Genomic DNA, 26,129 nt, shown 5'->3' with positions numbered 1-26,129 from the left:
CATCGATTTAACCAACTAAATTTATTAATTAGTTGTTTTTTTTTTTTTTTTTACCTTTTTTTAAAGTTTGTTTTTCATAACTTTCATTCCTCACATATGCATAATTAGAGTTTCACATATTACCTTGTTAACTAGAATTCCTCATACAAACATAATTTCTCATACAACCATAATTTCATACACAAACATTTGAAAATTAAAATATCACAATAAAAAAGAACTTCATACCAAGTTTTACATTTAAAATCAATGATAATGTGTCACAAAAATCTTACAAAATCATAGTTATCAAATTCAGAGCTTCATAATCATTCACTACTAGTACAAAAAAACATAATCTTCCATTAATAGCCTAAAGATACTAAAGTGATAGAAGTGCTTCAAACATTTTCAATTAGTTAAAGAATAAGCTTGCACATTGTTGTCAAACGTTCATCATTTCATTATCTTGAAATGGTTTGAGTCTCCAAATATCTATTTTATAAACATTGAAATAACAAGATTATAATGTGACTATAAAAATCATAAGTAATTAATTAATACAACTTTGATTTTTTTATTTATCACATACTCGCATCCATGTATCCGCAAGACCACTAAATACAATATTTATCATAATATATTATCCACACTCATAACCTTTAGGTTGTCGTTGGCACTAAAAGTGAATGTCATATAAAAAATTATAGTGAGTAAATATTACATAGATAAAAACATATAAATTATAATTGAAATTCTCTGTATATAACCTAAACAACTTACAGTGGGAGTGCTCTGTAAGACCCTAGGTTTAACCAATCTTGTGCATCCAATAGGTGTGTTTGTGTCATTAGATCAACATTTAGGTCATTTTCGTCCTCCATAGGCTTATTCTAGTCCAATTAGGGTTTTTAACCAATCATGTGCAACCAAAAGGTGTGTTTGGGTCATTGGATGAACATTTAGGTGATTTTCGTCCTCCCTAAACTTATTCTTCTCCAACTAGGGTTTTTAACCAATCTTGTGCATCCAATAGGTGTGTTAGTGTCATTGGATTCAAATTTATGTCATTTTCCTCCCCCCTAGGCTTATTCTTGTCAAATTAGGGTTTTAAACCAATCTTGTGCATCCAATAGGTGTGTTTGTGTCATTAGATGAACATTTAGGTCATTTTCGTCCTCCCTAGACTTATTCATGTCTAATTAAGATTTTTAACCAATCTTGTGCATCCAATAAGTTCATTTGTGTCATTTGATTAACATTTAGGTCATTTTCATGCTCCCTAGGCTTATTCTTGTTTAATTAGGGTTTTTAACCAATCTTGTGCATCCAATAAGTTCATTTGTGTCATTGGATGAACATTTTGGTAATTTTTATCCTCTCTAAGCTTACTCTTGCCGAACTAGGGTTTTTAACCATTCATGTGCATGCATTAGGTGTGTTTGTGTAATAGGTGTGTTTGTGTCATTAGATGAACATTTAGGTCATTTTCGTCCTCCCTAGACTTATTCATGTCTAATTAAGATTTTTAACCAATCTTGTGCATCCAATAAGTTCATTTGTGTCATTTGATTAACATTTAGGTCATTTTCGTCCTCCCTAGACTTATTCATGTCTAATTAAGATTTTTAACCAATCTTGTGCATCCAATAAGTTCATTTGTGTCATTGGATGAACATTTTGGTAATTTTTATCCTCTCTAAGCTTACTCTTGCCGAACTAGGGTTTTTAACCATTCATGTGCATGCATTAGGTGTGTTTGTGTCATGGGATTCACATTTAGGTCATTTTCCTCCTCCCTAGGCTTATTCTTGTCCAATTAGGGTTTTTAACCAATCTTGTGCATCCAATAGGTGTGTTTGCGTCATTGGATGAACATTTAGGTCATTTTCGTCCTCCCTAGTCTTATTCTAGTCTAGGGTTTTTAACCATTCATGTGCATGCATTAGGTGTGTTTGTGTCATGGGATTCACATTTAGGTCATTTTCCTCCTCCCTAGGCTTATTCTTGTCCAATTAGGGTTTTTAACCAATCTTGTGCATCCAATAGGTGTGTTTGCGTCATTGGATGAACATTTAGGTCATTTTCGTCCTCCCTAGTCTTATTCTAGTCCAATTATGGTTTTTAAACAATCTTGTAAATCCAATAGGTGTGTTTGTGTCATTGGATGAACATTTAGGTCATTTTCGTCCTCCAAAGGCTTATTCTTGTCCAATTAAGGTTTTTAACCAATCTTGTGCATCCAAAAAGTTCATTTCTGTCATTGGATGAACATTTAGGTCATTTTCATCCTCCTTAGGCTTATTCTAGTCCAAATAGGGTTTTTAACCAATCTTGTGCATCCAATAGGTGTGTTTGTATCATTAGATGAACATTTAGGTCGTTTTCGTCCTCCCTAGCCTTATTCTTGTCCAATTAGGGTTTTAAACAATCTTGTCCATCGAATAGGTGTGTTGTGTCATTGGATGAACATTTAGGTCATTTTAGTCATCCCAATACTTATTCTTGTCTAATTGGGATTTTTAACCAATCTTGTGCATCCAATAGGTTGGTTTGTTTCATTTGATGAACATTTAGGTCATTTTTGTCCTCCCTAGGGTTATTAACCTATCTTGTGCATCCAATAAGTTCATTTGTCTCATTTGACTAACATTTAGGTCATTTTCTTCCTCCCTAGACTTATTCTTGTCCAATTAGGATTTTTACCAAATCATGTGCATCCAATAGGTGTGTTTGTGTTATTGGATGAACATTTAGGTTATATTCTTTCTCCCTAGGCTTATTCTAGTCCAATTAGGGTTTTTAAACAATCTTGTGCATCCAATAGGTGTGTTTGTGTCATTGGATGAACATTTAGGTCATTTTCATCCTCCCTAGGCTTATTCTAGTCCAATTAGGGTTTTTAAACAATCTTGTGCATCCAATAGGTGTGTTGGTGTCAATGGATGAACATTTAGGTCATTTTCGTCCCCCCTAGACTTATTCTTTTCCAACTAGGATTTTTAACAAATCTTGTGCATCCAATAGGTGTATTTGTGTCTTTGGATTCATATTTATGTCATTTTCCTCATCCTTAGGCTTATTCTTGTCCAATTAGGGTTTTTAACCAATCTTGTACATACAATAGGTGTGTTTGTGTCATTGGATGAACATTTAGGTCATTTTCGTCCTCCCTAGACTTATTCTTGTCTAATTAGGATTTTTAACCATTCTTGTGCATCCAATAAGTTCATTTGTGACATTGGATTAACATTTAGGTCATTTTCATCCTCCCTAGGCTTATTCTTGTTGAATTAGGGTTTTTAATCAATCTTGTGCATCCAATAAGTTCATTTGTGTCATTGGATGAACATTTAGGTCATTTTCGTCCTCCCTAGACTTATTCTTGTCTAATTAGGATTTTTAACCATTCTTGTGCATCCAATAAGTTCATTTGTGACATTGGATTAACATTTAGGTCATTTTCATCCTCCCTAGGCTTATTCTTGTTGAATTAGGGTTTTTAATCAATCTTGTGCATCCAATAAGTTCATTTGTGTCATTGGATGAACATTTAGGTCATTTTCGTCCTCCCTAGACTTATTCTTGTCTAATTAGGATTTTTAACCATTCTTGTGCATCCAATAAGTTCATTTGTGACATTGGATTAACATTTAGGTCATTTTCATCCTCCCTAGGCTTATTCTTGTTGAATTAGGGTTTTTAATCAATCTTGTGCATCCAATAAGTTCATTTGTGTCATTGGATGAACATTTTGGTTATTTTCACCCTCCCTAAACCTATTCTTGTCCAACTATGGTTTTTAACCATTCTTGTGCATGCAATAGGTGTGTTTGTGTCATGGGATTCACAATTAGGTCATTTTCGTCCTCCATAGGCTTATTCTTGTCCAATTAGGGTTTTTATCAAACCTTATGCATCCAATTGGTGTGTTTGTGTCATTGGATGAACATTTAGGTCATTTTCGTCCTCCCTAGACTTATTCTTGTCCAATTAGGGTTTTAAACAATCTTGTCCATCGAATAGGTGTGTTTGTGTCATTGGATGAACATTAACGTCATATTATTCCTTTCTAGGCTTATTCTTGTCCAATTAGGGTTTTTAAACAATCTTGTTCATCCAAGAGGAGTGTTTGTGTCATTGGATTCACATTTAGGTCATTTTCGTTTTCCCTAGACTTATTTTTGTCCAATCAGAGTTTTTAACCAATCTTGTGCATCCAATAGGTGTGTTTTTGTCATTGGATTAACATTTAGCTCATTTTCATCCTCCCTAGGCTTATTCTTGTCCAATTAGGGTTTTTAACCAATCTTGTGCATCCAATAGGTGTGTTTTTGTCAGTGGATTAACATTTAGCTCATTTTCATCCTCCCTAGGCTTATTCTTGTCCAATTAGGGTTTTTAAACAATCTTGTGCATCCAATTGGTGTGTTTGTGTCATTCGATGAACTTTTAGGTCATTTTCATCATGCCTAGGTTTATTCTAGTCACATTAGGGTTTTAAACCAATCTTGTGCATCCAATAGGTGTGTTTGTGTCATCGGATGACCATTTAGGTCATTTTCGTCCTCCCTAGACTTATTCTTGTCCAACTAGGGTTTTTAAAAAATCTTGTGCATCCAATCGGTGTGTTTAGGTCATTGGATGAACATATAGGTCATTTTCGTCCTCGCTAGCCTTATTCTTGTCCAATTAGGGTTTTTAAACAATCTTGTGCATCCAATAGTTGTATTGTGTCATTGGATGAACATTTAGGTCATTTTAGTCCTCCCAATACTTATTCTTGTCTAATTAGGATTTTTAACCAATCTTGTGCATCCAATAGGTTGGTTTGATTCATTGGATGAACATTTAGGTCATTTTCGTCCTCCCTAGGGTTATTAACCTATCTTGTGCAGCCAATAAGTTCATTTGTCTCATTAGACTAACATTTAGGTCATTTTCATCCTCCCTAAGCTTATTCTAGTCCAATTACGATGTTTAAACAATCTTGTGCATCCAATAGGCGGGTTTGTGTCATTGGATGAACATTTAGTTCATTTTCGTCCTCCCTATGCTTATTCTAGTCCAATTAGGGTTTTTAAACAATCTTGTGCATCCAATAGGTGTGTTTGTGTCATTGGATGAACATTTAGGTCATTTTCGTCCCCCCTAGACTTATTGTTTTCCAGCTAGGATTTTTAACAAATCTTGTGCATCCAATAGGTGTATTTGTGTCATTGGATTCATATTTATGTCATTTTCCTCATCCTTAGGCTTATTCTTGTCCAATTGGGGTTTTTAACCAATCTTGTGCATCCAATAGGTGTTTTTGTGTCATTGGATGAACATTTAGGTCATTTTCGTCCTCCCTAGACTTATTCTTGTCTAATTAGGATTTTTAACCATTCTTGTGCATCCAATAAGTTCATTTGTGTCATTGGATTAACATTTAGGTCATTTTCATCCTCCCTAGGCTTATTCTTGTTGAATTAGGTTTTTTAATCAATCTTGTGCATCCAATAAGTTCATTTGTGTCTTTGGATGAACATTTTGGTCATTTTCACCCTCCCTAAACCTATTCTTGTCCAACTACGGTTTTTAACCATTCTTGTGCATGCAATAGGTGTGTTTGGGTCATGGGATTCACATTTAGGTCATTTTCGTCCTCCATAGGCTTATTCTTGTCCAATTAGGGTTTTTATCCAACCTTGTGCATCCAATAGGTGTGTTTGTGTCATTGGATGAACATTTAGGTCATTTTCGTCCTCCCTAGACTTATTCTTATCCAATTAGGGTTTTTAAACAATCTTGTGCATCGAATAGGTGTGTTTGTGTCATTGGATGAACATTAACGTCATATTATTCCTTTCTAGGCCTATTCTTGTCCAATTAGGGTTTTTAAACAATCTTGTGCATCCAAGAGGAGTGTTTGTGTCATTGGATTCACATTTAGGTCATTTTCGTTGTCCCTAGACTTATTTTTGTCCAATTAGGGTTTTTAACCAATCTTGTGCATCCAGTAGGTGTGTTTTAGTCATTGGATTAACATTTAGCTCATTTTCATCCTCCCTAGGCTTATTCTTGTCCAATTAGGGTTTTTAACCAATCTTGTGCATCCAATAGTTGTGTTTGTGTCATTGGATGAACATTTAGGCCATATTCTTCATCCCTAGGCTTATTCTTGTCCAATTACGGTTTTTAAACAATCTTGTGCATCCAATTGGTGTGTTTGTGTCATTGGATGAACTTTTAGGTTATTTTCATCATGCCTAGGTTTATTCTAGTCACATTAGGGTTTTAAACCAATCTTGTGCATCCAATAGGTGTGTTTATGTCATCGGATGACCATTTAGGTAATTTTCGTCCTCCCCAGACTTATTCTTGTCCAACTAGGGTTTTTAAAAAATCTTTTGCATCCAATAGGTGTGTTTAGGTCATTGGATGAACATATAGGTCCTTTTCGTCCTCCCTAGCCATATTCTTGTCCTATTAGGGTTTTTAACCAATCTTGTGCATCCAATAAGTTCATTTTCTCATTGGATTAATATTTACGTCATTTTCGTCCAACCTAGGCTTATTCTTGTCTCATTAGGGATTTTAACAAATCATGTGCATCCAATAGGTGTGTTTGTGTTATTGGATGAACATTTAGGTCATATTCTTTCTCCCTAGGCTTATTCTTGTTTTTAAACAATATTGTGCGTCCAATAGGTGTGTTTGTGTCATTAGATGAACAATGTGGTCATTTTCGTCCTCCCTAGGTTTATTTTGGTCCAATTAGGGTTTTTAACCAATCTTGTGCATAAAATAGGTGTGTTTGAGTCATTGGATGAACATTTAGGTGATTTTCGTCCTCCCTAGACTTATTCTTGTCCCACTAGGGTTTTTAACCAATCATGTGCATCCAATAGGTGTGTTTGTGTCATTAGATTCACATTTACGTCATTTTCCTTCTCCATAGGCTTATTCTTGTCCAATTAGGGTGTTTAACCAATCTTGTGCATCCAATAGATGTGTTTGTCTCATTGGATTAACATTTAGCTCATTTTCGTCCTCCCTAGGCTTATTCTTGTCCAATTAGGGTTTTTAACCAATCTTGTGCATCCAATAAGTTCATTTGTGTCAATGGATGAACATTTAGGTCCTTTTCGTCCTCCCTAGACTTATTCTTGTCCCACTAGGGTTTTTAACCAATCTTGTGCATCCAGTAGGTGTGTTTATGTCATTGGATGAACATTTAGGCCATATTCTTCTTCCCTAGGCTTAATCTTGTCCAATTACGGTTTTTAAACAATCTTGTGCATCCAATAGGTGTGTATGTGTCATTGGATGAACATTTAGGTTATTTTCATCCTCCCTAGGTTTATTCTAGTTCATTTAGGGTTTTAACCCAATCTTGTGCATCCAATAGGTGTGTTTGTGTCACTGGATGAACATTTAGGCCATTTTCGTCCTCCTTAGATTTATTCTTGTCCAACAAGGGTTTTTAACAAATCTTGTGCATCCAATAAGTTCATTTGTGTCATTGGATTAACGTTTAGGTCTTTTTCTACCTCCTTAGGCTTATTCTTGTTGAATTAGGTTTTTAACCAAACTTGTGCACCCAATAGGTGTTTTTGTATCTTTGGATGAACATTTAGGTTATTATCGTCTTCTCTAGGCTTATTCTTGTCCAATTAGGGTTTTTAAACAATCTTGTGCATCAAATAGGTGTGTTTGTGTCGTTGGATGAACATTTATGCATTTTCGTTCTCCCTAGGTTTATTCTAGTCCAATTAGAGTTTTTAACCAACCTAGTGCATCCAATAGGTGTGTTTGTGTTAATTGATTCACATTTACGTCATTTTCCTCCTCTATAGGCTTATTCTTATCCAATTAAGGTTTTTAACCAATCTTGTGCATCCAATAGGTGTGTTTGTATCATTGGATGAATATTTAGGTCATTTTCGTCCTCCGTAGGCTTATTCTGGTCCAATTAGGGTTTTTAACCAATCTTGTGCATCCAATAGGTGTGTTTGTATCATTGGATGAATATTTAGGTCATTTTCGTCCTCCGTAGGCTTATTCTGGTCCAATTAGGGTTTTTAACCAATCTTGTGCATCCAATAGGTGTGTTTGTGTCATTGGATGAACATGTTAGTCATTTTCGTCCTCCCTAGACATATTCTTGTCTAATTAGGATTATTGACCAATCTTCTAGATCCAATAAGTTCATTTGTGTCATTTGGTTCACATTTAGGTCATTTTCACCATCCCTAGGCTTATTATTGTCTAATTAGGGTTTTTAACCAATCTTGTGCATCCAATAGGTGTGTTTGTATCATTGGATGAATATTTAGGTCATTTTCGTCCTCCGTAGGCTTATTCTGGTCCAATTAGGGTTTTTAACCAATCTTATGCATCCAAGAGGTGTGTTTGTGTCATTGGACGAAAATTTAGGTCATATTCTTCCTGACAAGGCTTATTCTTGTCCAATTAGGGTTTTTAACCAATCTTTGCATTTAATAAGAGTGTTTGTGTCATTGGATTCACATTTAGGTTATTTTCGTCCTCCCTAGACTTATTTTTGTTCAATTAGGGTTTTTAACCAATCTTGTGCATCCAATAGATGTGTTTGTGTCATTGGATTAACATTTAGCTCATTTTCGTCGTCCCTAGGTTTATTCTGATCCAATTAGGGTTTTAAACCAATCTTGTGCATCCAACAGGTGTGTTTGTGTCATTGGATGAACATTTAGGCCATATTCTTCCTCCCTAGGCTTATTCTTGTCCAATTAGGGTTTTTAACCAATCTTGTGCATCCAATAGGTGTGTTTGTTCATTGGATGAACATTTAGGTCATTTTCATCCTGCCTAGGTTTATTCTAGTCCAATTAGGGTTTTAAAGCAATCTTGGGTTTCCAATAGGTGTGATTGTGTCATTGGATGACCATTTAGGCCATTTTCGTCCTCCCTAGGCTTATTCTTGTCCAACTAGGGTTTCTAAAAAATTTTGTGCATCCAATAGGTGTGTTTAGGTCATTGGATGATCATTTTGGTCCTTTTCATCCTCCTTAGGCTTATTCTTGTCCTATTAGGGTTTCTAACCAATCTTGTGCGTCCAATAAGTTCATTTGTCACATTGGATAAACATTTACGTCATTTTCGTCCAACCTAAGCTTATTCTTGTCCTATTAGGGATTTTAACAAATCACGTGCATCCAATAGGTGTATTTGGGTCATTGGATGAACATTTAGGTAATTTACATCCTCCCTAGACTTATTCTTGTCCAACTAGGGTTTTTAGCCAATCTTGTGCATCCAATAGGTGTGTTTGTGTCATTGGATTCACATTTACGTCATTTTCCTCCTCCCTAGGCTTATTCTTGTCCAATTAGGGTTTTTAACCAATCTTGTGCATCCAATAGGTGTGTTTGTGTCATTGCATGAATATTTATGTCATTTTCGTTTTCCCTTGACTTATTCTTGTCTAATTAGGATATTTAACCAATCTTGTGCATCCAAAAGATGTGTTTGTGTCATTGGATTAACATTTAGCTCATTTTCGTCCTCCATAGGCTTATTCTTGTCCAATTAGGGTTTCTAACCAATCTGATGCACCCAGTAGGTGTGTTTGTGTAATTGGATGAACATTTAGGCCATATTCTTCCTCCCTAAGGTTTATTCTTGTCCAATTTGGGTTTTTAAACAATCTTGTGCATCCAATAGGTGTGTTTGTTTCATTGGATGAACATTTAAGTCATTTTCATCCTCCCTAGGTTTATTCTAGTCCAATTAGGGTTTTAAACCAATCTTGTGCATCCAATAGGTGTGTTTGTGTCATTGGATGAACATTTAGGACATTTTCGTCCTCCCTAGACTTATTCTTGTTCAACTAGGGTTTTTAAAAAATCTTGTGCATCCAATAGGTGTGTTTAGGTCATTCGATGAACATTTAGGTCCTTTTCGTTCTCCCTAGGCATATTCTTGTCCTATTAGGGTTTTTAACCAATCTTGTGCATCCAATAAGTTCATTTGTCTCATTGAATTAACATTTACGTCATTTTCTTCCTCCCTAGGCTTATTCTTGTCCAATTAGGGATTTTAACAAATCATGTGCATCCAATAGGTGTGTTTGTGTTATTGGATGAACATTTAGGTCATATTCTTCCTCCCTAGGCTTATTCTTGTCGAATTAGGGTTCTTAAACAATCTTGTGCATCCAATAGGTGTGTTTTTGTTATTAGATGAACATTTAGGTCATTTTCGTCCTCCAAAGGTTTATTCTAGTCCAATTAGGGTTTTTAACCAATCTTGTGCATCCAATAGGTGTGTTTGGGTCATTGGATGGACATTTAAGTAATTTTCGTCCTCCTTAGACTTATTCTTGTCCAGCTAGGGTTTTTAACCAATCTTGTGCATCCAATAGGTGTGTTTGTGTCATTGGATTCATATTTCTGTCATTTTCCTCCTCCCTAGAGTTATTCTTGTCCAATTAGGGTTTTTAACCAATCTTGTGCATCCGATAGGGGTGTTTGTGTCATTGGATGAACATTTAGGTCATTTTCGTCCTGGTTTTTAACCAATCTTGTGCATCTAGGTGTGTTTGTGTCATTGGATTCACATTTACGTCATTTTCCTCCTCCCTAGGCTTATTCTTGTCCAACTAGGGTTTTTAGCCAATCTTGTGCATCCGATAGGGGTGTTTGTGTCATTGGAAGAACATTTAGGTCATTTTCGTCCTCCAAAGGTTTATTCTAGTCCAATTAGGGTTTTTAACCAATCTTGTGCATCCGATAGGGGTGTTTGTGTCATTGGATGAATATTTAGGTCATTTTCGTGCTCCCTACACTTATTCTTGTCTAATTAGGATATTTAACCAATCTTGTACATCCAATAAGTTCATTTGGATCATTGGATTAACATTTAGGTCATTTTCATCCTCCCTAGGTTTATTCTTGTTTAATTAGGGTTTTAAATCAATCTTGTGCATCCAATAAGTTCATTTGTGTCATTGGATGAACATTTTGGTCATTTTCATCCTCCCTAGGCTTATTCTTGTGCAACTAGGGTTCTTAACCATTCTTGTGCATGCAATTGGTGTGTTTCTGTCATGGGATTCACATTTAGGTCATTTTCCTCCTCCCTAGACTTATTCTTGTCCAATTAGGGTTTTTAACCAATCTTGTGCATCCAATAAGTGTGTTTGTGTCTTTGGATGAACATTTAGGTGATTTTCGTCATCCAAAGACTTATTCTTATCGAATTAAGGTTTTTAACCAATCTTTTGCATCCAATAAGGTCACTTGTGTCATTGGATGAACATTTAGGTCATTTTCATCCTCCCTAGGCTTATTCTTGTCCAATTTGGTTTTTTTAACCAATCTTGTGCATCTAATACGTGTGTTTGTGTCATTGGAAGAACATTTAGGTCATTTTCGTCCTCCCTAGGCTTATTCTAATCAAGTTAGGGTTTTTAAACAATCTTGTGCATCCAATAGGTGTGCTTGTGTCATTGGATGAACATTTAGGTCATTTTCAATCTCCCTCGGCTTATTCAAGTCCAATTAGGGGTTTTAACCAATCTTGTGTATCCAAAAGGCGTGTTTGTGTCATTGGATGATTATTTAGGTCATTTTCGTCCCCCCTAGGCTTATTCTTGTCTAATTAGGTTTTTAACCAATCTTGTGCATCCAATAGGTGTGTTTGTTTCATTGGATGATTATTTAGGTCATTTTCAATCTCCCTCGGCTTATTCAAGTCCAATTAGGGGTTTTAACAAATCATGTGCATCCAATAGGTGTGTTTGTTTCATTGGATGATTATTTAGGTCATTTTCGTCCCCCCTAGGCTTATTCTTGTCCCAATCTTGTGCATCCAATAAGTTCATTTGTGTCATTGGATTAACATTTAGATCATTTTCATCCTCCCTAAGCATATTCTTGTCAAATTAGTGTTTTTAACCAATCTTGTGCATCCAATAGGTGTGTTTGTGTCATTGGATTAACATTTTGGTTATTTTCATCCCCCCTATACTTATTCTTGTCCAATTAGTGTTTTTAACCAATCTTGTGCAGCCATTAGGTGTGTTTGTGTCATTGCATGAACATTTAGGTCATTTTCGTCCTCCCTAGGCTTATTCTTGTGTAATTAGAGTTTTTAAACAATCTTGTGCATCCAATGGGTGTGTTTGTGTCATTGTATTGACATTTACGTCATTTTCCTCCTCCCTAGCCTTATTTTTCTCCAATTAGTGTTTTTAACCAATCTTGTGCATCCAATAGCTGGGTTTGTGTCATTGGATGAACACTTAGGTCATTTTCGTCCTCCCTATACTTATTCTTTTCCAATTAGGTTTTTAAACAATCCAATGCATACAAAAGGCGTGTTGGTGTCATTGGATGACCATTTAGGTCAATTTCATACTCCCTATGCTTATACTAGTCCAATTAGGGTTTTTTAATAATCTTGTGCATCCAATTGGTGTGTTTGTGTCATTCGATGAACATTTAAGTCGTTTTCGTCCTCCATAGACTTATTCTTGTCTAATTAGGATTTTGTAACCAATCTTGTGCATCCAATAAGTTCATTTGTGTCATTGGATTAACATGTCGATTATTTTCATCCTCCCTAGGCTTATTCTTGTTGAACTAGGGTTTTTATCCAATCTTGTGCATCCAATAAGTTCATTTGTGTCATTGGATTAACATTTTGGTAATTTTCATCCTTCCTAGGCTTATGCTTGTTCAACTAGGGTTTTTAGCCAATGTTGTGCATGCAATAGGAGTGTTTGTTTCATGGGATTCACATTTAGGTCATTTTCCTCCCCCTAGGCTTATTTTTGTCCAATTAGGGTTTTTAACCAATCTTGTGCATCCAATAGGTGTGTTTGTGTCATTGGATGAACATTTAGGTCATTTTCGTCCTCCATAGGTTTATTCTTATCCAATTAAGGTTTTTAACCAATCTTGTGCATCCTATAAGTTCATTTGTGTCATTGGACTAACATTATGTCATTTTCATCCTCACTAGGCTAATTCTTGTCCAATTAGGTTTTTAACCAATCTTGTGCATCCAGTAGGTGTGTTTGTATCATTGGATGAACATTTAGGTCTTTTATTCCTCTCTAGGCTTATTCTTGTCCAAATAGGGTTTTTAAATAATCTTGTGCATCTAATAGGTGTGTTTGTGTCATTGGATGAACATTTAGGTCCTTTTCGTCCTCCCTAGGCATATTCTTGTCCAATTACGGTTTTTAACCAATCTTGTGCATCCAATAAGTTCATTTGTCTCATTGGATTAACATTTAGGTCATTTTCGTCCTCCCTAGGCTTATTCTTGTCCAATTAGGGGTTTTAACAAATCATGTGCATCCAATAGGTGTGTTTGTGTTATTGGATGAAATGTTCGGTCATATTCGTCCTCCCTAGGCTTATTCTTGTCCAATTAGGGTTTTTAACCAATCTCGTGCATCCAATAGGTGTGTTTGTGTCATTGGATGAACATTTAGGTCATTTTCGTCCTCCCTAGGCTTATTCTTGTCCAATTAGGGGTTTTAACCTATCTTGTGCGTCCAATAAGTTCATTTGTGTCATAGGATGAACATTTAGGTCATTTTCGTCCTCCCTAGGCGTATTCTTGTCCAATTAGGGTTTTTAACCAATCTTGTGCATCCAATAGGTGTGTTTCTGTCATTGGATTGACATTTACGTCATTTTCCTTCCCCTAGCCTTATTCTTGTCCAATTAGGGTTTTTAACCAATCTTGTGCATCCAATAGCTGTGTTTGTGTCATTGGATGAACATTTAGGTCATTTTCGTCCTCCCTATACATATTCTTGTCTAATAAGGATATTTAACCAATATTGTGCATCCAATAAGTTCATTTGTGTCATTGGATTAACATTTATGTCATTTTCATCCTCCCTAAGCTTATTCTTGTCCAATTAGGGTTTTTGACATATCTTGTGCATCCAATAGGTTGTTTGTGGCATTGGATCAACATTTAGGTCATTTTCGTCCTCCCTATACTTATTCTTGTCCGATTAGTGTTTTTAACCAATCTTGTGCATCCATTAGGTGTGTTTGTGCCATTGCATGATTATTTAGGTCATTTTCGTCCTCTCTAGGCTTATTCTTGTCCAATTAGAGTTTTTAAACAATCTTGTCCACCCAATAGGTTTGTTTGTGTCATTGGATGAACTTTTCAGTCATTTTCGTCCTCCCTAGACTTATTCTTGTCCAATTAGGGTTTTTAAACAATCTAATGCATCCAATAGGTGTGTGTGTGTCATTGGATGAACAATTAGGTTAATTTCGTCCAACCTATGCTTATTCTAGTCCAATTAGGGTTTCTAAGCAATCTTGTGCGTCCAAATTGTGTGTTTGTGTCATTCGATGAACATTTAAGTCGTAATCGACATCCCTAGGCTTATTCTTGTCCAATTTGATTTTTAAACAAATCTTGTGCATCTAATAGGTCTGTTTGTGTCATTGGATGAACATTTAGGTCATTTTCGTCCTCCCTAGGCTTATTCTAATCAAATTAGGGATTTTAAACAATCATGTGCATCCAATAGGTGTGTTTGTGTCATTGGATAATTATTAAAGTCATTTTCGTCCCCCCTAGGCTTATTCTTGTCTAATTACGGGTTTTAACCAATCTTGTGCATCCAATAAGTTCATTTGTGTCATTGGATTAACGTTTCGGTTTTTTTCTATCTTCTTAGGCATATTCTTGTCCAATTAGGTTTTTAAACCAATCTTGTTCATCCAACAGGTGTGTTTGTATCTTTGGATGAACATTTAGGTCATTATCGTCCTCCCTAGTCTTATTCAAGTCCAATTAGGGTTTTTAAATAATCTTGTGCATCGATTAGGCGTGTCTGTGTCATTGGATGAACATTTAGGTCATTTTCATCCTCCCTAGGCTTGTTCTTGTTCCATTAGGTTTTTTAACCAATCTTGTGAATCCAATATGTGTGTTTGTGTAATTGGATGAACGTTTAGGTCATTTTCGTCCTATGTAGGGTTATTCTTGTCCAATAGGTGTGTTTGTGTCATGGGATGAACATTTAGGTCATATTCTTCCACCCTAGGCTTATTCTTGTCGAATTATGGTTTTTAACCAATCTTGTGCATCCAATAGGAGTGTTTTTGTCATTGGATTCATATTTAGGTCATTTTCGTCCTCCATAGACTTATTATTGTCCAATTAGGGTTTTTAACCAATGGTCTGCATCCAATAGGTGTGTTTGTGTCATTGGATTAACATTTAGCTCATTTTCGTCCTCCCTAGGCTTATTCTTGTCCAATTAGGGTTTTTAAACAATCTTGTGCATCCAACAGGTGTGTTTGTGTCAATGGATGAACATTTAGGCCATATTCTTCCACCCTAGACTTATTCTTGTTCGATTAGGTTTTTAACCAATCTTGTGCATCCAATAGGTGTCATTGTATCATTGGATGAACATTTAGGTCGTTTTCGTCCTCCGTAGGTTTATTCTAGTCCAATTAGGGTTTTTAAACAATCTTGTGCATCCAATAGGTGTGTTTGTGTCATTGGATGAACATTTAGAGCATATTCTTCCTCCCTAGGCTTATTCTTGTGCAGTTTGGGTTTTTAAACAATCTTGTGTATCCAATATGTGTGTTTGTGTCATTGGATGAACATTTAGGTCATTTTCGTCCTCCCTTGGTTTATTCTAGACCAATTAGGGTTTTTAACCAATCGTGTACATCCAATAGGTGTGTTTGTGTCATTGGATGAACATTTAAGTCATTTTCGTCCTCCATAGACTTATTCTTGTCCAACAAGGGTTTTTAAAAAATCTTGTGCATCGAATAGGTGTGTTTAGGTCATTGGATGAACATTGAGGTCCTTTTCGTCATCCCTAGGCATATTCTTGTCCAATTACGGTTTTTAACCAAACTTGTGCACCCAATAAGTTCATTTGTCTCATTGGATTAACATTTAGGTCATTTTCGTCCTCCCTAGGCTTATTCTTGTCCAATTAGGGGTTTTTACAAATCATGTGCATCCAATAGGTGTGTTTGTGTTATTGGAAGAACATTAAGGTCATTTTCTTCGTCCCTAGCCTTATTGTTGTCCAATTAGGGGTTTTAACCAATCTCGTGCATCCAATAGGTGTGTTTGGGTCATTGGATAAACATTTTTGTCATTTTCATCCTCCCTAGTCTTATTCTTGTCCGATTAGGTTATTAACCAATCTTGTGCATCCAATAGGTGTCATTTTATCATTGGATGAACATTTATGTCATTTTCGTCCTCCGTAGGTTTATTCTAGTCCAATTAGGGTTTTCAAACAATCTTGTGCATCCAATTGGTGTGTTTGTGTCATTGGATGAACATTAAGGTCATTTTTCTCCTCCCTAGTCTTATTCTAGTCCAATTATAGTTTTTAAACAATCTTTTGCATCCAATAGATGTGTTTGTGTCATTGGATGAACATTTAGGTCATTTTCGTCCTCCAAAGGGTTATTCTTATCCAATTGAGGTTTTTAACCAATCTCATGCATCCAATAAGTTCATTTGTGTCATTGGATGAACATTTAGGTCATTTTCAACCTCTGTAGGTTTTTTCTGGTCCAATTAGGTTTTTTATCCAATCTTATGCATCCAATAGGTGTGTTTGTATCATTTGATGAACATTTAGGTCATTTTCGTCCTCCCTAGGCTTATTCTTGTCCAATTAGGGTTTTTAAATACTCTTGTGCATCCAATAGGTGTGTTTGTGTCATTGGATGAACTTTTAGGTTATTTTTGTCGTCCCTAGGCTTATTCTTGTCCAATTAGGGTTTTTAACCAATGTTGTGCATCCAATAGGTGTGTTTGTGTCATTTGATGAACATTTAGATCATATTCGTCCTCCATAGGCTTATTCTAATCAAATTAGGGTTTTTAAAGAATCTTGTGCATCCAATAGGTGTGTTTGTGTCATTGGATGAACATTTAGGTCATTTTCATCCTCCCTAAGCTTATTCTAGTCCAATTATGGTTTTTAAACAATCTTGTGCATCCAATAGGCGGGTTTGTGTCATTGGATGAACATTTAGTTCATTTTCGTCCTCCCTAGGTTTATTCTAGTCCAATTAGGATTTTTAACCGATCTTGTGCATCCAAAAGGTGTGTTTGTGTAATTGAATGAACATTTAGGTCATTTTCGTCCTCCCTAGATATTTTCTTGTCCAACTAGGGTTTTTAACCAATCTTGTGCATCCAATAGGTGTGTTTGTGTAATTGAATGAACATTTAGGTCATTTTCGTCCTCCCTAGATATTTTCTTGTCCAACTAGGGTTTTTAACCAATCTTGTGCATCCAATAGGTGTGTTTGTGTAATTGAATGAACATTTAGGTCATTTTCGTCCTCCCTAGATATTTTCTTGTCCAACTAGGGTTTTTAACCAATCTTGTGCATCCAATAGGTGTGTTTGTGTAATTGAATGAACATTTAGGTCATTTTCGTCCTCCCTAGATATTTTCTTGTCCAACTAGGGTTTTTAACCAATCTTGTGCATCCAATAGGTGTGTTTGTGTAATTGAATGAACATTTAGGTCATTTTCGTCCTCCCTAGATATTTTCTTGTCCAACTAGGGTTTTTAACCAATCTTGTGCATCCAATAGGTGTGTTTGTGTAATTGGATTCACATTTAGGTCATTTTCCTTCTCCCTCCGCTTATTCTTGTCCAATTAGAGTTTTTAACCAATCTTGTACATCTAATAGGTGTGTTTGTGTCAGTGGATTCACATTTAGGTCATTTTCGTCCTCCCTAGGCTTATTCTAATCAAGTTAGGGTTTTTAAACAATCTTGTGCATCCAATAAGTGTGTTTGTGTCATTGGATGAGCATTTAGGTCATTTTCATCCTCTGTCGGGTTATTCAAGTCCAATTAGGGTTTTTAACCAATCTTGTGCATCCAATAGGTGTGTTTGTGTCATTGGATGAATATTTAGGTCATTTTCGTCCTCCCGAGACTTATTCTTGTCCAATTAGGGTTTTAACAAATCTTGTGCATCCAATAGGTGTGTTTGTGTCATAGGATCAACATTTTGGTCATTTTCGTCCTCCCAATACTTATTCTTGTCCTATTAGTGTTATTCTTGTCCAATTAGGGTTTTTAAACAATCTTGTGCATCCAATAGGTGTGTTTGTGTCATTGGATGAACATTTAGGTCATATTCTTCCTCCCTAGGCTTATTCTTGTCCAATTAGGGGTTTTAACCAAACTTGTGCATCCAATAGGAGTGTTTGTGTCATTGGATTCACATTTAGGTCATTTTCGTCCTCCATAGACTTATTTTTGTCCAATTAGGGTTTTTAACCAATCTTGTGCATCCAATAGGTGTCTTTGTGTCATTGGATTAACATTTAGTTCATTTTCATCCTCCCTAGGCTTATTATTGTCCAATTAGGGTTTTTAAACAATCTTGTGCATCCAATAGGTGTGTTTGTGTCATTGGATGAACATTTAGGTCATATTCTTCCTCTCTAGGCTTATTCTTGTCCAATTAGGGTTTTTAAACAATCTTGTGCATCCAATAGGTGTGTTTGTGTCATTGGATGAACATTTAGGTTATTTTTATCCTGCCTAGGTTTATTCTAGTCTAATTAGGATTTTAAACCAATCTTGTGCATCCAATAGGTGTGTTTGTGTCATTGGATGACCATTTAGGTCATTTTCGTCCTCCCTAGACGTATTCTTGTCCAACTAGGTGTTAGGAATAATGGCCTCTTTTAGTTCGAAGATATGAGAGTTATTAAACAAATTATCAAAGATCAGTAGTGGAATATATTCAGGAGCAATGATTCACACAGTTGCAAATATTATCAATATATGAGAACAGAAACTGTTGTATTAGCGGGAGAAGGAGAGACTGTTGTATTAACCTCAACAAGTGTTTCCTCCCCATGAGGTTCAGAGCTATCTAGGTTGGGTGGGTTTGGATCTTCTGTTGCTTGTCGGCCTGTATCTGCAATATCCTCAAATGACATCTTAAGGCCTAGATGTTCTTGTATTGCAGCTACATCCCGAGTGACAGAATCAAGCGATGCCTGGAGAGTCTTGAGAGATGCCTCTACTCGTGCATTGTGAGCAGCTTGAATCTCCATGAATTCAAGCAGCTTCGTCAAGACCACAGAATGTGCTTCGACTGGCTCAGCTTGTTCTGCAGTTGGCTGCACTTGTTCAGTAGTTGGCTGAGCTCTAGTCCATATGCTGTTGATGCACTTCAGTTGCATTTGGTTAACTATGGATTCACCAAATGTGAGGGTGGTTTTGACAGATTCTTCATTGGCCACAAACACCTTGAAATGCCTCTGAATCTTCGTAACCAGCTAGGGATAGGGGAACGGGTGCTTGCCTTGTGCTGATTCGATCATATTCAGCAGCACGATCCAAGCCCAGCTCATCCTGAGCTCTTTGTACAGTCCCCATAGCAGGATGATATCCAGCCGCTGTACAACTGCGTGATTGCCGATGCGAGGTACTAACATTCGAGTTAACACGTACATGATCATACGGTGATGAACCTTCATCTAACCCGTTGGAAGGGATACCTTCTCAACAAAACCTTCGATCCTCAGGTCCTGTATGACCGCATGCCTGTCTACTGATGATTCCCATCCTTCATCATCAGAGTCAGCTTCTTCTCTTCCATCAATGGTTTGACCATAGAATGGTAAACCCGTCAGCTTAGAGAATTCCTCAAAAGTCATTGAAATTCTCTTGCCGTTGACTTCAGCAGTGAATCCAGTTGTGGTTATCTTGAAAGTTGCGTAAAAAGCTCTAATTAACCTTGGGTAAATTTCCAGTGAGCAAGAAAGGAAATCCATCAATCCATGAAATCTCAAATGGTTTTGGAAGGTAAAACCATTTGAATCAAAATATGTGAAATCCAAAGTCCTCGCCTCTTGGATTTTTCTTTTCAAGAAGGAAGAAGGCTGAGAACTGTCTTCAACTGATTTACCTTTAGAAGGCAGAGCCTTCTTTGGTTGAGGGGAAGTCTTCTTCTTCTTCTTCTAGGTAGCTACCTTCATAGCATCACCCATAAGTTTCTCAGTTGGAGGAGCTTTCCTCTTTATGTAGGTTCCTGAGAAGTAGCAACAACCTTTCCCTTGTCCTTAGCCAATACCTTGTGACTAGGTATTGACACTCTTTTGGCTGGAGGAGAAGGTGGTGGAGGTGAAGGTGTTCTTCCACTTGATGTAGAAGATGAATCTAGTGAAATTGATTTAGATGAAGATGATGGACGCCTTGCAGTTTGTTTAACGCATGCCATTGTAGTTTGTAGATAGAAGATTGTTGAGATGATTGATTGAGAAGGATTGAGAAGCAGCAGAGATTGAGTATCAGTGAGAAAACTGAGAGCAGAAGGTGAAAATGGGTTGAGAAATCGATTTAGGGTTTATATAGAACTGTTCAGAATCGATTTCCCAATCGGTTATTTTTCACTTCTGGGTTTACCAAATCGATTGCCCAATCGATTAGGTTACCGTTGTTTGAAAAGTATTCGTTACACCCACTTCCAACAGCTATAATTTTTCTCAACGGGCATCTTGTAAATCGATTTCCCAATCGATTTAGTAATTGAACCTTCTTTACTAAATCGATGTCCAAATCGATTTCCTCTTAAGTTCAGAAAACTCCAAATCTCAACATCGATTTCCAAATCGATTCACATAAGTGCAGGGCCAAAACAAAGCTGATCCAATCGATTTCCCAATCGATGCTCGGGTTTGAGGTTGGAAAACTTCTCAAATTTGTGGATGACTTAACCAAATAATCGATTATTCAATCGATTCATTAAAAGATTTTCCAAATCTATAATCGATTTCCCAATCGATTGAGGTAATCCAAGCTTCAACATTCTGACTTCTGAGATGTGATAAATCGATTATGAAATCGATTCCAGTATTTGTGACATAGAGAAATAAACCACTAAGTACCAAAAAATCGATTATGCAATCGATTATCCTGTTTCCAATTTGACAATTTAAAACATTGTGCATCATAAATTGATTATACAATCGATTTTGTAATGCAATTTTCCTATCTGGCCACAGGATAATCGATGTAGCAATCGATTTTGTCATATGGATCAGATTTCATTGAGATCTATAATACCAAGTTTCATTCTTATAAAGAAGAAACTGTCCTTGGGCAAGGCTTTGGTGAAAATATCAGCCAACTGATCAGTTGTATTGACATATTCAAGCTTGATCTTACCCTGTTGATATTGATCCCTAATGAAGTGATGCCTAATCTCTATATGCTTGGTTCTAGTGGCAGGGTTCTTAGTGATATTAATAGCACTAGTATTTTCCCACATGATAGGCACGGTACCTAGATCAACACCAAAAACAGAGAGGTGTTGCTGCATCCAAAGAATCTGTGCACAACAGCTACCAGCAGCTACATACTTAGCTTCAGCAGTTGAGAGTGCAACACTGTTTTGTTTCTTGCTATGCCAAGAAACAAAAGAGTTCCCTAGTAGTTGGCAAGTACCAGATGTACTCTTTCTGTCCAATTTGCAGCTAGCAAAATCAGAATCATAATAACCAACTAGAGTGCAAGTAGATCCCTTAGGATACCACAAACCTAGGTGGGATTCTTTTGGATTGGCTTGGTATCTAGCACACATGCACACACTAAACATAATGTCTGGTCTACTAGCTGTAAGGTATAATAAGGATCCAATCATGCCTCTAAACAAAGTCATATCTACAATTTTTCCTTTCTCATCTCTATCTAAATGGCAAGCTTGACTCATAGGTGTATTAATGGATTTAAACTTATCAAAACCAAACTTCTTTAAAAGATCATTACAATATTTGGTTTGACTTAGGAAAATGCCATTCTTGCTTTGCTTAATTTGAAATCCCAAGAAGTAAGTTAATTCTCCCATCATGGACATTTCAAATTTTCCTTTCATAGTATTTTCAAATTCTTTGCAAAGCTTATTATTTGTTGATCCAAATATTATGTCATCAACATAAATTTGGACCAATAGAATGTCTTTTCCTTGTCTTTTGATGAAAAGTGTCTTATCTACATTTCCCCTTGAAAAATTTTCTTGTAAGAGGAAATTGCTTAGCTTTTCATACCAAGCTCTTGGAGCTTGTTTCAAGCCATAGAGGGCTTTTGTCAGTTTAAACACATGATTTGGAAGCTTAGGATCTTCAAAACCAGGTGTTTGACTCACAAAGACTTCCTCTTGGATGTCTCCATTTAAAAAGGCACTTTTAACATCCATTTGATAAAGTTTAAAGTCCATTATACATGCATAAGCAAACAGGATTCTAATGGCTTCTAGTCTAGCTACTGGGGCATAGGTTTCATCATAGTCTATTCCCTCTTCTTGGTTGTAACCCTTGGCCACTAACCTAGCTTTATTCCTAGTAATTACCCCATTCTCATCAATTTTGTTTCTAAACACCCACCTAGTTCTTCAAGCTTGATCTTACCCTATTGATATTGATCTCTAATGAAGTGATGCCTAATCTCTATATGCTTAGTTCTAGAATGCATGACAGGGTTCTTAGTGAACAGATTCCTCTATAGTTTTGGTTCTTTTATTGTAGATTCTATAGGCCTTACTAGACTGGGAATAACCTAGAAAGATACCCTCATCTGCCTTAGGATCAAACTTTCCTAGATGTTCTTTGCCATTGTTTAACACAAAGCACTTGCATCCAAAGACCCTAAAGTAAGAGATGTTTGGTTTTCTACCCTTGTATAACTCATAGGGAGTTTTTCTAAGTATTGGCCTTATAAGAACTCTATTCACTACATGTGTGGCAGTGTTTATAGCATCAGCCCAAAAATACTTAGGAAGATTTGAGTCTTTAATCATAGTTCTAGATAGTTCCTCTAAAGACCTATTCTTCCTTTCTACTACTCCATTTTGCTATGGAGTTCTAGGGGCTGAGTATATATGGTGAATTCCATTCTGTTCACAGTAAGTGTTAAAGGAATCATTCTGGAATTCTCCACCATGATCACTCTTGATGGATATTATTTTCTGGTTCTTCTCATTTTGAACTAAAATAGCAAATTTTTTGAAAATTGAGAAGGCCTCACTCTTGTGAGTCAGAAAAAATGTCCAAGTATACCTAGAGTAATCATCTACCAACACATAACCATACAAGTTTCCTCCAAAACTTCTAACCTGAGATGGACCAAAAAGATCCATATGTACCAACTGTAGGACCCTATTGGTTTGGACTAAGTCTATAAGGGGGAAAGATGACTTAACTAGTTTACTCTTCTCACAGGAGTCACACAACCTATCCTTAGAGAATTTTCTATTTGGGAGTCCTAGTACTAACTGCTTACTAACTAGTTTGTTCAAGTGGTCCATATGAATATGAGCCACTCTCTTATGCCACAACGAGTTCTCATCAGCATTAGATAATAAGCAACGAATATCATTTGCAGGTAAGGAGTCAAAATCTATCATGTAAATGTTGTTACCTCTTTTACCTGCCAATTTCATGCCTTTAACTTCCCTATGCTCAAGTGTACAAGACAGAGAAGTAAAGTGTACCTAAAATCCTTTGTCACACAGCTGAATAATACTTAGTAAATTGTGTTTCAAACCTTCGATGAATAAAACGTCTTTGATAACAGCAGTTGATTTGCTTCCTATACCTCCAATGCCTAGGATCTTCCCTTTGTTATTGTCACCATATTTGACAAATCCACCATCTTTTAAGTTCAGAGACAAGAACTTTGACTTGTCTCCAGTCATATGCTTGGAACATCCACTATCTAGGTACCATGAATGAGTCCTGGATGTCAAGCATATCTGCAAAAAATGATTCAAGTTTTGGATTTAGGTACCCAATTTAAATTGGGTCCTAGAGGATTAGTTTCAAATACTTGTGTCTTAACTTTCCAAATCTGTTTCCATCCTCTGTTGGCCAGTTTTTTTAGTTTACAATTGAAAACCTTATGACCCTTTTTACAGCAAAAGTGGCATAAAACAGCAGAGGATGAATTCTGATTTGGTTTAGTGAAGATATCATGCATATGCCTAGATCTAACAACTTTCTAATTCTTTTTAACATTCCTGTTTTGTCTATAGCCAAGTCCAGGTTTAACATTTAGATTTCATTGGTTTCCAAGAAGCATATCTAAATTGTTTTTACCACTATTGAACTTATCTAAATCACATTTCAGTGCATAAGTTTCCTTTTTCAAATTTTCATTTGTGTCTTTAAGAGACTCATGTTTCAAATTAATCTCATCATACAACATGCACTTTTCTTCTAACAGTTTCTTAGTACTAATTAACTGTTTGATTACATTAACATATTCATCATGCAGTTCATTGAATGCGTCATGTAATTCATCATAAGAAGGATTGGATTTAGAACTTACCTCACTATCAGAATCTGATTCTGTGTTGGCCATAAGACAAAGATTAGCTTCTTCATCTTCTGAAGATGCAGATGACTCTTCATCATTATCGTTCCAGGCAATGTAGGCTTTTCTGGTCTTAGGAAGTGGTTGATTGCCTTTAACCTTTGAAGTCTTATTTCTGTTTTGCAATTGGAAGCACTCAGATTTTATGTGTCCTGTCTTCCCACACTCAAAGCAAGTTATCTTGCTGTCATGAGTCTTTGAGCTTGAGGGCTTTCTTGGCTTGTTATCTTTCTTTTTCAGAAATTTTTTGAATTTTCTGACCAGTAGTCCAAGTTCTGAATCTTCATCAGTCTCACTGTTTGAATCTTCAATGCAGATCTCTTGTTCAGACTTTGTTTGATGTGCTTGGACTTTAAGAGACAACCCTTTTCTTTTTCTGTCAGTTTGTTCAGCTTCACTCAGTCTGTGCAGTTCCATCTCATGCTCTCTTAATTTTCCAAATAGTGTGGCAATTGACATGCTACCAAGGTCTTTTGATTCTGCTATGGCAGTGATTTTTGGCTGCCACTCTCTGGTCAAACATCTCATAACCTTGTTGATTTGTTGCTCATTGTCAATCACCTTACCAAGAGCATTCAGATTATTGACTATGTGAGTAAATCTTGTCTGCATATCATTGAAAGATTCCTCTTTCTTCATGTTGAACAACTCATACTCATGCATTAATGTGTTGATTCGGGATCTTTTTACATCTGTTGTTCCTTCATGCGTTTGTTGCAATGTGTCCCACATCTCTTTGGCAGTTTTGCAGTTAGACACTCTAAAGAATTCATCAGCGCTTAAGGCAGAGGTAATAATGTTTTTAGCCTTAGCATTGTATCCAACCTTTTTCTTGTCATCCTCAGACCAATCTGATCTGGGTTTAGGAATTGCTGAATCACCTATGCTAGCTATGGTTGGTAGAAAAGGACCATCTATTACTGCTTCAAGAACGTCAAGGCTACATGCTTCAAGAAAGATCAACATCCTCTCTTTCCAATACATGTATGCTGCTCCATTGAATGCAGGAGGTCTTGTCAAGGACGCCCCTTCTCCCAGAAAATCTGCATAGGACATTTTATCGTTTATGACAGTTAGTCTACAAAAAGAACAGGCTCTTGATGCCAATTGTTAGAAATAATGGCCTCTGTTAGTTCAAAGATAGGAGAGTTATTAAACAAATTATGAAAGATCGGTAGCAGAATATATTTAGGAGCAATGATTCACACAGTTGCAAATATTATCAATATATGAGAACAGAAACAATGCTTAACTCAGAATGTTAATCAAGACATAAAATCATTAATTCATACATTCAAGAATACGCATTTATGCAATATCAAAATAAAGAGTAGGGATAAGAAACAAGTGCACCAAGATTTATACTGGTTCAACTATCAGTTTGATAGCCTACATCCAGTTCTGAAATCCAACAAGATTTCAGCCTTTTCCTTTAGAATGAATTGAGACCATTTTATAGATTGTCCAGCTTCCACAAAGCCTATCTATCTAACTCACTCACTCTTGTTTCTATACCACCTAATCCTTGGAGTTAATCGCCTAACTCTCACAAGATCTAGGTGAAGCTTCTTCTTGATAATCTCACACCAACAAAGATAACTACCAGTTTCCTTACTGGATTTCTAAACCTTCAATTACAGAAAATTGTCTTTTTCAGAGAATTAAAGAATATCAAGACTTTGACTCAACCACAAAAGTATCTCACACAAAAAGTATTTAGCCAATGTATATTTTGTGTGTT

This window comes from Cicer arietinum, chromosome 3, assembly GCF_000331145.2.
Source record: "Cicer arietinum cultivar CDC Frontier isolate Library 1 chromosome 3, Cicar.CDCFrontier_v2.0, whole genome shotgun sequence".
Taxonomy (NCBI): domain Eukaryota; kingdom Viridiplantae; phylum Streptophyta; class Magnoliopsida; order Fabales; family Fabaceae; genus Cicer; species Cicer arietinum.
This window is presented reverse-complemented; position numbering follows the sequence as displayed.